A 12296-nucleotide genomic window follows, 5' to 3' on the forward strand; every position below is an offset into this window, starting at 1 on the left:
ACCTCCACTTATTTAAATAGAATAAAAGTAGAAGTACCTTGGAGACAGACCACTTACAATCAGTCAATGTGAACAAACAAACCAACAAAAATACTATTTTGAACTTTTGTAAAATCTAAATAGGAATGCAGTTTTTAGAAAGGAATAAATTAGGACTTCTCCATGTTTATCATACAACATTACAAGGCATATCACATCAGGTCTGCATGATTACAACAACTTTACTCAGCATTTTACAGAGATTTGCCCTTTAAATCCAAGATATTTAGTTGAGTGTGGTCCTGGCATTTTATGTGAGAGTAAGCAATATGATTAGATTAAAAAAGTTACCTAGATAATCATGCAAAACATACCAATGAAACCCACCACGGATTGGCTTAGAAATAAAAATGAAAATGTTTTTTGTAGAATTGAAGCCCAGATCATGATTTCACAGAAACCCCTTTATTATCCTACTAGTGAAGGAAGGTAGCAGGCAATTTCTACGAATGTACGAGTAACTACAAGAATCGTCTCAATGAAGTAATTTCAACTGAATGTATTAAGAATTGCAATTAAACGGCAGTGTGTTGTAACATTGTATTATATTTTCCTAAGTAATGCAGAATTATTTTTGTCAAGTGCAATTAAATGTCTTTACAAAGACAAAGAAACCTTAGATTAGAAATCAATGTACAAAAAGTGGTTTGTAAAGAAATTAATACTTATAGGATGTCAACATTTTTTTTAAATATATTAGCCCTGCATAATTAAAACTAATGTTTCTGAGATGCACATTTGAGAATTAGTATTTACTGCAATTTGCAGAAATGTGTACACAAAGTAAAATACAAAAATATGATGAACTATTAGTGTCACATTAAAGTGAAGCATTCACAATTACTGGTTAAGTGTGAAGAAATGAGTTAAAATTCCTTTAACCAATTTAATCACAAGTGATTGGCGCCATCTGCTGACAATTTAAAAGAAGTGCTTTATTCAACCTCAAATACCCTCATTTGTATACACATTTACACCTGCAACACTTTAATCAAGGTTTAAATTAAAATATTGTAATGTGATCATTTAGTTACAGACCCTAATTACTTTTTTTGTGATTTTAACAAATGGTCAAAGCCAGACAAATTCAGTAAAAAAAAGTAAAAGGAAAAGGTGTCAGTGTACTGAAAGTGCCTGCAGTGTAAACTACTCCAACTAAAAGCTCTGTCCAGACCAGTTTCATTTCCAAATAGTTAAATTTCCAACAAAACTGAATAATTTGAACATTTCACAACTATTTTATGAAGATGACCATTTAAAATGGGACTTTTAAGCAGGCAATGTGAGCACAATGTGAAAGAATAGGTCACAAACAATAATTAAACTATTAGCTTGATATCTGCAGTGACATTTCATATCATTGCCAGATTCAGGCAGAGTGCTTCGTGTGCTAACGTCCTTATCAAGGTAAAGCAGACCTCACTCTCAGGCATATAAACAAACACAATTCAGACAAAGAAGGAGATGAAAATCATTACTTGAGGCAGACTGCATTTCTTCTCCCCAGATGGTAGAAACAGTGTTAGGGGAGAGTTTTTCAATACAGGAAATCTAAAGTTCTTCTGTATTCTTCCCTTTTCCCTTGTTCCCACCATCTCCTTTGCATCCATCATCTTTCACCTCCACCCACCAGTAAAACGCCCTTCACTTCCCTCCCTGCTGACCTACTTCCCCATCTCCTTTGCTCACGCTTTTTACCTGTAGGGTGCGCTGTTGCTCCAATCTGGCAGAGATGCTGCTCTGAATCTATTTGAAGTAATTCTTTACCAGTGGCAAAACTTATAGACAAATTCATATAAATAGGTAATCACCCCTGCTATCTGAAGACAGTTTAAACAAAAAAAGAAGCAAAAGAAAAAGCTGCATTTAGTAGAATACAACTGTTTTATTGCAGCAAGTGAGAAGAGAGTAGAGGCTCTTTAGGTCTCTGAGTTTATGATCATTCATCAAATGTGTTCTACTTAAATCATCAACTTCCATATAAAACAAAGCAGCTGCTTTTCTTATAATAGCAACACCTGGCACCAAACTGTTTTCTTGGTCAAACAAGGACAAAGAAAAGTAAGAACAATTGTGATTTTATTTATTAGATCTTATTAATAAAATGATGGTAAAATGGTCAAATTTGAGAACATTTTGATTTTTTTCTTTGTTTTAGTGGCAGACATCTTTTAATAGGGAAGACCAATAAATTGAACTTGACTAGCATGAAGCAGTATGAGATCTTTCTCATGATGTTTCAGAATACTTACTGCTCTTGTTAATTAGCGACTGCCGGTTGCTGACAGCAACGGCAGCAGGCGAACTGATAGAAACAGGTGGAGAAAGGGCACGATTACATTAATGTATGTTTTACAAAATCTGAGAAACCTCTTGACACGTTTCTGGTATCTCATTTAAAAATCTTTCAACCACATGGATTGTCTGAATGAAAATCTTAATTTAGAAAGTGTAACTTTTTCAAATGTTGGAATATCTTGAAGATGGTAAAAAGCACATGATTGTATTTGACCCAAGGTCAGCAACGTAGATGACACCAGCAATAATTCATTTTTTACACACGTGAATTCCAACTGAAGTCAACTGCCAACAAAGACGAGCTTTGCCGATAAGAGAGCGCAAAACAAAAACGTCATCTCTTGGCAGGGATTTCCCTGAGCTCATGTTGCAGCTGTCACGTCCCAAATCCCAAACCTTCTTGCCATTTCCTGTTCGAAAAACAAGAAAAAAAAAAAAAAAAGCTTGCAAGCCTACAACCCGCTCCGTCACTCCTCACAGCCAAAGTGCCCTGATGAAGGATGATGATTAGAACGCAGACATTAAATGTACACAAACACTCACTCACTGAAGCTCAGCGGTGAGTGCACTCAAATCATAACATTGTGCTCAACGGCATGTAGATAAGGGGTGTGAATGGCAGGGTGCAGCATTGTGTGCCTACGTGCGATCCAGCCACACACGACCTCTCTGTTTGTACCACCATGCAGACACATTTCTTCGCCATTATCCCACTTGCTGCCCTGTCTAGGAGCGCAGGAACAAACACCAGACCGACACACACACACACACACACACATAAATATACACACCCCAGCAGTCATTTAGGCTTTTTGTGAAATTAGCCTCCACTTCCTGATTGCTTGATGATGCAAAGGAGGTTCAATGCAGATTCACTGGCAACTTAATCTTGTTTAGTCTGATCCAGCAACAGTAAATTGATTATGGCTTCACGTTTTTGATGAGAGATGCTAATGTTTTAAAAAATGTTTATGCAAAAATTCAAAACCTTTTAAGAATAAAATGTTTAGTTTATAAGATTGGGGCCAGATTAAAAGTTTTTTTTTTTTTCATGAGAAAAACTTCTCTTATTACAGAAATAGTCATAATATTATGAGAATATAGTCATAACATTATAAATAGAAAGTCGTAAAACTACGAGAAAAAAAATTGTTTTGAGAAAAAATGCTTTGAGTTAACAATATTTGATGTGACCAGCTTAGAAAATCTGTGTAGTTCTTCCTTCAAAACTTTAATTGGACAATTCTTTCAAAATCCTTCTACTGCTAAAGTTTGATGTTGATTTGTTAAAAAAATGAAGCATTTACTTATCTGTAAAACTGATATTAAAGCATAACTTCACAAGATGTTCAACATTTCTCATTTTAACATTATAGTAAGAGTGCTTTTAGTGTCAAAGTTCTCACAAAATTACTACTTAAAAGACACGTTGAAGACAATGGAAGATGTGAATGAGGTTAATTAAAAATATTTGCCAAGCCTGACTTTCAACATTGCTCCAACATTGTTAGGACAAGTTAGGAGAGGAAAAAGAACCTTAAAAAAGTAAACATTTTCTACATGTTTTCGGGGTTAACTGAGAACCAGTTAACCCAAACTGGGCAGCCTGAAATCACCAGGGGAAAAAAGGAAGTCTTGGACATCCAGTGTTTCAATAAAATAAATCAACTATGCCTTTGGTCACCTCAGGACAAAACGAGAAGCAGGTTGAAAAGTCGACTGTAAAACTGGATTATAGATTTCCCATAGTATCCATTCTCTTTTTCACCAGTTTGAAAGGAAACGCCACTTAACTCCGACTATTCCCTGACCTGGAACGGCATCCAGAGTCAGGGTCATGTTACACCCTGTGAAATCCCTGTTCTCTCCTCTGGACTTGGATCATGGGATGGAAAAGATGAGCTCATCTCTCTGATACTACACCGGCCTGTTCTGTGGTCTTACTAATGGTCTCCAGGATGTCAACACCGGTCCAATATGTCCCTCTTACTCACACCAATTACCATTTCCACACAGGACCAAGGCCTAAATAAACACACACCAGACTTGCTTTACAATCAGCTTGTACTTATAAACAGAGGGGAGGTTGAAATTAGGTTGGTCCCGTGAGTACTGGACTTTGCCTGGACAAGCAGACTAAGGTGACATAATGGAGTCAGATGATCCCTCTACAGAGAGTTTCAAACAAGTACTGTACGTACAAGAGTTAAACACTAACTGGTATCTTCATTTGTAACATAAGCAGAAAATACAAATCATTGAAATTGTGATTTTGAGGGTGTTTGGTTGGTGGTAATTCCCAAGAAGAGGATGATTAAGAAACACCTCTGCCTAATTGGCATTAGAACAGAAAAAGCTCACAGACAAGAAACAAAACCAGTCCAATACGAAATTTTTAGATAAAAAGAGAAAAAAAAACCTTTCCTATGCCTGATTTCTGGCTCTCTCCTGCTCGTTCTGGACACCCACGAGAATGCTGCTAATGTAGGTTATGTGTGCAAGTAGAAACTGTGACGCATTAATAAAAGTCCACACAGGCCTCCCAATGACGCATTTAACAAGACCTATAATTCATAAGGCTTCTTAAAATAGGTAGATCATTTTAAAACTCTTGGGTTTGACAGCCCGTCAGAGCAGACAGAGAAGAATGATCCCAACTCTTGACCTGAAAACAGGTCATCAGAATGACTCGTCAAGATGCCGGAAGAATACACTCAAAAATGGCAAATGATCACAGCGGCGTTCCTCTACTCCCACTTCCACAAACATCCTGAGTCACCTACCAAACAAAACTCCATTACTTTAGAGGAATCTCCTTCTGCATTCTAAAAAATACACAAAAGAGTGGGAAGAAATGCAGAGGCAATCGTTTGAAGATCCTGTCTTTAAAAGCAGTATTTTATTTTTAAAAAAATTACTAAGTGCGGAGTCGGGTGCTAAAAGCTGCTTAAATAAGAAAATCCCAAGGATTTAAAAAATTAAGAACATCAACTAAATGTTACTTTCTTCCAGTCAATCAGTCCAAAAAAGTAAAACTAAATACAGACTAATTACACAAAGAGTGAGATATGTCAAGTTTTCATTTCTTTTCATTTGAATGATTATTGCATAGAAGTAATGAAAACTAGTTTCCTGGGAAATTTTATTGTAGTAATGTTGCCTGAATTTTGGCTGTCATTAGCTGTTAGTCATGTTACATTTACTGAAATCAACAGTGAAATTTACAGAGGAGAGGTACATGTGACAAACTTTGCAATGGATGAGCAGATTGCTTTGGCCAGTGAGGCTGTTTAAAACATCTTATTTGAACTTCTGTAGCAGTGCAGCACTAACCAGTTCTAGGTCAGAATGCACAAATCAAAGCTCCGGAAATTAATTTGCACGTAGGGAAGGAATCTATATGGACAAACCTATATACAGTATGAAGAAGTACAGATAAATATGGATGTAACGGCTACTCCTCACAGAAAGCCTCAGCTCACCCACACTCATACAGCTCACATAAATCCCTCACCACCAACACTTCCGGTGAGTTCTTAAGTCTTAAAATGAACACTATTCATGTTGCACACACAGACTCAGACACTAGATAATTCGTTAAATCCATTTCCCCCACAGTTCACAATATTCATTTCAAAAATATCTCACTCACATAGGACTGAGGATTATTTTTAGCAAGCTCATGTTTCACAGCCAACTAAATTTGGATCCGGCACAACACAGAGCAGTGAGAATTTTTAGAACGAGGACCTAAAAATAGCTCTAAATCACTGACGCTGTGGGAATCCTCCATGTGTTTATACCAGAGGGTAAGGATTCTCTATGAAATACCAATGAAAAAGGCAGCATGAACAACACTTTATCTTCAGCAGCAACAACACCTTCTGCATTTAACCGCACAAGTCAGAAAATACATTGTAACTTCTAGAATCATGCACATATACAATTATACATAAAGGTGCTTCTGGACACTTGTGGGGTAAAAAATATTGCTACTTATAATATCACACCTGCATCATATTGGGCAGACATGAAATTGGAATATTAGAAATAGAACCTTGTGTCCCTTTATACTGCGATTAATCTACTCATTCTTCGTCCTTCTATTCATGTCCATGCATCCCCACCGCAGCTCCAACAGACTAGTGGCAGCAGGAATTAGCAAACACCTGCTGGAACTCTGCGTCTGCTGAGCTAAACTACAAAGCTCTTCAGAATGATTATAAACAGCTTCATGGAGAAGCTCTGTTGTGATTACGTGCTGAATGGGGAGCGTCAGCTAGGGTTCAAGCTTCTTGAAGAGATAGAGGCAATTTCAAGGCATCAGATACAGCTATGACACAAAGTCAAATTTCTTTTAAGTTATTTTTGACATAGCACCCTCGTGCTAAAAAAAACTGTTATGTGGTTTTATAAAATATAAAATGGCACTATCTGCCTGGAAGCTTGTCAGGCCCCACGCCTGTCAGGCTAGAACAACCACCTGGATAAGTCCTTAAACTCTTGGAGTAACGTTGGTAGGCTGGCCAGTTATTGGAATGTTCATTGCTGATATCCTTTCTATTTGATGGTTATGACATTTAATGTGTTTCTCTGATGTTCCCAAATCTTTACAGTTCGCTAATTCCAATCAGATTGATGTTTCACATCTGTTTGGTCACACATTTCTGTAGAAATATGTGCTATGTAATTCAGATTTTCTCCTGACTTAGTTTAAACAAATGCTCTCAAATTCCACCAGTTAGATTTCTGGGATCTCTGGAGGTCAAGTTAAAAAACATCAGATTAATCATATCAGTTCTTTGAGTCATTCCTTCACAGATTTTTTAAAACTGAGTAACTGCTGCCCAACAGTGACAGGCCTGCAAACATGCTACAAATACTAATTGCCCAAGAAAAAGCCACATGAATACAACTTTACATATTTCTCCAAAAATAAAGCCGTTTTTAACTCATCCTAACTCCCAATTGTCATATGTTTATGGGTGGGGAGAGGATTTGCCCAGTCATGACCCTATGTCCAATACCCAGAACCTCGACCCTGACAAAGTTACTTTAGGGGGTTTTCTCAGCTCCAAACAGGAAACAGATCAGGGTTCCCAGGCTGAATTCCCAAGTAAAGTAAACCTAAAACTGAAATCTCATTCTTGTTTCATCACGTAATTTCTTTAAAACTCCAGTGTTTTGTTTTGTTTTCCAAAAGGAAGTTCATCACAAGATTATGGACAACTTCTTCTTGAACTCACTCTTTTTCTCCACTCTAATGTATGATTTTCTACAACTGTGCTACATCCAATATCTACAATGATGATGGAATGATGTCTTTCACATTTCTTCAATGTCTTAAATCAAAAGAGAGTCTCTTCTTTTCTAACAAATATTTATGCATTCTTGGGCCTAAGGTGTACCTCCATGTGAGCGATCACATGTACCAACACCTGTTCTGTTCAAGTTACAAAACAAAAAACACTCAGAGTTTTCCACATTCATTGGATCCAGCTAAAATTATTCTGATAAGGTACAGCCTGTTCTCTAGTAGTTTGATTCAATTCTCCCCAGACTTACAAAGCCTAAATTATTCATCAGACTGTTAATGGACAAACACATGATTAATACTATCCAGCTGAAGAGAGTTTTACTGTGCATGGAAATAAACCAGAAGAAACCGACTAATGTGTATACACTGTCAGCAAAGCATAAATACTCGTGCAAAGCAGGAACACAACATGTGCCTGACTGGAAACATTTCAAATTGAAACTTAAGAGATAATTTTAAGAATTATCTCTTTGCTAGATAATATAAAACTGAAACATATAAGACCTGCTTGGCTGTCAAAACTTCAAAACAATTTTATCTGATACCCACAACACCAATGATTCCATCTAAACAACGAATAAAAGTGAGTTTTCCTCAAGTATCACTTTCCAAGGAGCTTTGGCAACCTCATTTTACACAGTAAACTTGAGCATCAACTGGCAAGTCACACAAACAAAGAAGTGCATTTATATAAATAATTTTCTTTACAGTGACTTTAAAAGGTAAAGGTCATTTTATTTACCGTATTTTCCGGCACGGAATCATGCGCATGGAAACGCACATATATAAGCCGCACCGGGCTATAAGCCACTGGTATCTCCGCCGCTCTCGGTTTTCCAACTTAATAAATCTCCTATTAAGGACACGGCCCTCCGTCTCCAAAGCCGAATCATAGATTCGTTCACGCCGAGCTTACATGCAGCGGCTATCAATCTGTTCTACCAGATCGATAGACTTCAACTTAAAAGCTGCATCATATAAACGTCTTCGTGTGGTTTCCGTGAGGAAGAGTATGAGTTTGAAAACATTTCTCCGTCGTTCCTGCTGCTAGCATGTCCTTGTTCTAAATTAAAATTAGCACTTTCTTCTTTAATTTCCTATTTTGACTTCCAATGATTCACTTCCTGCTAAAGAGCCCCCTGGCGGTTGAAGAAAAATCCACAGAAAAGCTGCACCGGGCTATAAGCCGAAAGGTTCAAAGCGTAGGATAAAAGTAGCGGCTTATAGTCTGAAAACTACAGTATATAGTACATTTTCAACATCAAAGCAATACAAAGTGCTTTACATGAATTAAAAGGAAATACATGTACTTTAACTTTAACTGTGAAATACTTTACAGTTAATTGGAAATAAAGGATAGTAGTGTGCATGAAAGATTTGATGAGGATTCTTTACAAGAGACCAACTTTTTTCCAATTTCACTGATCTGCATACACATGAAAGACATTAGCTTATGTTACCAGGAAAAAAAATCCCTCTTTCCCAATTTGTTGCTGGGAAAAAGAATATTTTACCCATTTATGAGAATCTTACTCAAACCTTAAAATACACAGTGCACCCTGGTGTGGGAAGTGCACAGTTTACAGTAATAGCAAGCAAAATGCCGGAATTACTTTCAGTTTCAACTTCCACAGCTACTGTAGCCCAAAAGTGTATATTCTTCTTGAAGATACACTTCAATCATAAAATAATTGACATAAAATATTATATTACAGAATGGGGGTTTCTTAAAGATACACAGGCCACTTTCAAAGGGTCAGATTGTGAAGACAAATTTATTTTAAATTATGTTTGATATCCACAGCATTTTAATAACAACTTAAGGTAACATAGTTAGCTGATTCTGCTCTAAAATAGCACTATGTGTATACCCTCTAAATAAACCTAAATTGCTTTTCTAATCTGATTAAATCAACATTTGATTTTTTTCTTTCCCTTGGTTTGTTATTTTGTTTGCATTTTCTTTTAATTCCTGTAAAGCACTTTTTATTGCCTTGTTGCTGAAAATGTGCTATATAAATACAATTACCTTTACTCACACACTTGCTTTAATGTACAGTTGCACTTTTGAAAGTTTCAGTCACTTTGTCCTAAAATAAATAATTTCAGTAAACTACTTGTCAATAATATTTTTCTAGTTTAAACGTAACTGTTAGATTTCTTTTTTATAATTAATCAAGTCCCTTAGTTTCAATATATGCTGCTGAATAAACAAACTATCAGTATGTTAACATTTACTTCATAAAATAGTTTTCTTTAACTTTTCGCCCTGTATAATCTTTAGAAACTTAATTATTCTAAGCCAAATTTAAAGCTGCTAACTAGAACAAAACAACACTTCCTGTCTCTTCCCTAGCATCTTACAACAGTTGGATTATTGCTGAAACAAAGGAAATTGCACAACTGAAGCATTAATCATGTTCCAAGTGATGATCGACCTTCTTTTGCAACCCATAGGCATGTTGCCATGGTGACACAGCTTCTACACGATTTTGGAATTTTCCAAAACTTAGTATATTTTCAACAAAACAAAACCTTTTTCATACACTCACTTGAGTTTAGGTAGCATTACCCCTTGTAAACTAAGCCGGAGCTAATCTACAACTTTCCATTGTGAAAAGGTATTGCGTATCAAATGCAAGCTAAGGCGTGCACTAATACATTAGCTTACCTTTTACTTGTAAACGTGTTTAGCTTCTGTCAATTGGCAGTATGCTAACGCCTCAACCATGTTTACATTTAAACCATTGTAGATTGCTAAAAAAACTGCCATGCTTTTACTTCATTAGTGCTTATATGTTTGGGAAACATTTCTGGACTCTTTACCTATTTTCCAGGCGTTTGTAAATCAATCATTTCCCGGAAGTGCGTCCTACTCCTGCCGGTGTTCGGAGTTGAGTTGATCTAGGAAGAATCGTTTTGTCTGTTTTCACAATGAAAGCAAAAAAATGAAAGAAAAAGATGTCTTTGGAAGTTTAATTTCATATACATAGAAATGTATTTCTATGTATATTTCAAAATAATATTTATTTCTAATTTACCAATATCTGAAAGATTGCATGTGCACAACTTTTATTTTTATAATTTCTGTTTTTTTTAAAAAAGAAATTAAACTGATGGTTTAACTTGTTTTCTTTTTCTTTCTTTTTTTTTTTTTTACATTTAAATTACTTTAAAAATTAATACTTTTTCCCCAGCCTTTAAAAGGGATGTATTACATATTTTCTAGGCACATAGTTCCATTTTATAGCAGAATCAAGTAACTGTTACTTTTAGTTGTTATACAAAATGCTGTATACAGTATATCAAATATGACATGAAATGGGTCTTTGTAATTTCCCCCCTTGAAACCGGGCCTCTGTTTATTTATTTTATTTTTAATTTTTTTTAAACTCTTGCACTTTCCAAAAGAGGAAGAGTTGCTGTATGAAAGTCTTTTTCTGACTGATCTGTTTGTCATTGTGGAGATCTTGAACACTGACCTTAACCAAGGCAAGACTGGCCTGGAGTGCTTCACTGGAGTCCCAAAAACATTTTGCTTTATAATTTTCCATATTGATAGTTATCCAGAAACAATACTCTAATTTAAAACAAATTAAATTAAATGCATTAAACAGCCTGGGGAGTTACCTGCATGTTACTGTTTATTATGAAATAAAATTAATAAATGAAAAAATGCATTTAGCCAGCTAGTTGAGCTGATTCATACTTCTGGCTATACAGCAATTCGCCTGTCTGGTCTCATTGACTCTTACTATAATTAATCAAAGCCAGTCCTGAAAAGTAATTTCCTCTGGCAAATCACTATATTTTGACATCCAACCCAATAAGGTTACATAATATGGAAGTTTTTTTTCTTGCTCACCCACGTTTGGATTTTAGAAAACACAGCCTGACACCAGGTTGGCTTTAGCGTGCAATCTGATTCACATGTTGAATCTCTGGTTTTACAGCTTTGTTGAAAAGGTACAAAGGTGCTGCAATGAATGGTGAATTGGAAACTGAAAGTTCTGGCTCTCATGCTCACAGCAAACCAGGGTTTGTCTGCATGTAAACAGGGTAAGAGGTCATAATATGACAACTTTTGATCTCTTTGTCTTGAATAAAGCTTACTCTTCAGGTGGGGCTTATATTCTACTAATACTGTAAACTCAAATTAACATCCATCCATTTTCTTTACACCCTTGTCCCTAGTGGGGTCTGGAGGTGTTTGTGCCTATCTCCAACTAACGTTCCGGGCAAGAGGCAGGGTACACACTGGACAGGTCACCAGTCTGTCGCAGGGCAACACAGAGACACACAATCATGCACACACACACACTCACACCTAGGCCAATTAACCTGACAGTCATGTGTTTGGACTGTGGGAGGAAACCGGGGTACCCGGAGAAAACCCACGCATGCACAGGGAGAACATGCAAACTCCATGCAGAAAGACCGGGGCCAGGAATCAAACCCAGAACCTTCTTCCTGCAAGGCAGCAGCTCTACCAACTGCGCCACTGCTCAAATAAACATTTATATTCAAATGAAATGTATGCATACTACCAGAATAAGGCAGGAACAAGTTCGGTCATTTAGGTATTTTTTTATTAATTAATTTATACGTAAGCTATTTGAGGGTGGGGGGGGGGAGACTCAGA

At 36.4% G+C, this 12296-nt stretch overlaps 1 protein-coding gene across 9 annotated transcripts in view; it reads right to left on the reverse strand.

Moving 5' to 3' along the window:
- The window catches only part of sgip1a (SH3GL interacting endocytic adaptor 1a), a 70490-nt gene extending 60024 nt beyond the window's left edge, over positions 1-10466 (reverse strand). For 6 of the 9 annotated variants that reach the window (XM_081606095.1, XM_008415199.3, XM_081606097.1 and 3 more), the window contains exon 1: positions 10326-10466. The gene's annotated coding sequence lies outside the window, so the exon portion shown is untranslated. The remainder of the gene's footprint in view (positions 1-10325) is intronic. The other 3 variants (XM_081606100.1, XM_081606104.1, XM_081606103.1) reach the window with 1 other exon arrangement.
- Positions 10467-12296: the final 1830 nt, after the last annotated feature.

Source organism: Poecilia reticulata, chromosome 4 (assembly GCF_904066995.2).
Source record: "Poecilia reticulata chromosome 4, P_reticulata-male-v2, whole genome shotgun sequence".
NCBI lineage: Eukaryota > Metazoa > Chordata > Actinopteri > Cyprinodontiformes > Poeciliidae > Poecilia > Poecilia reticulata.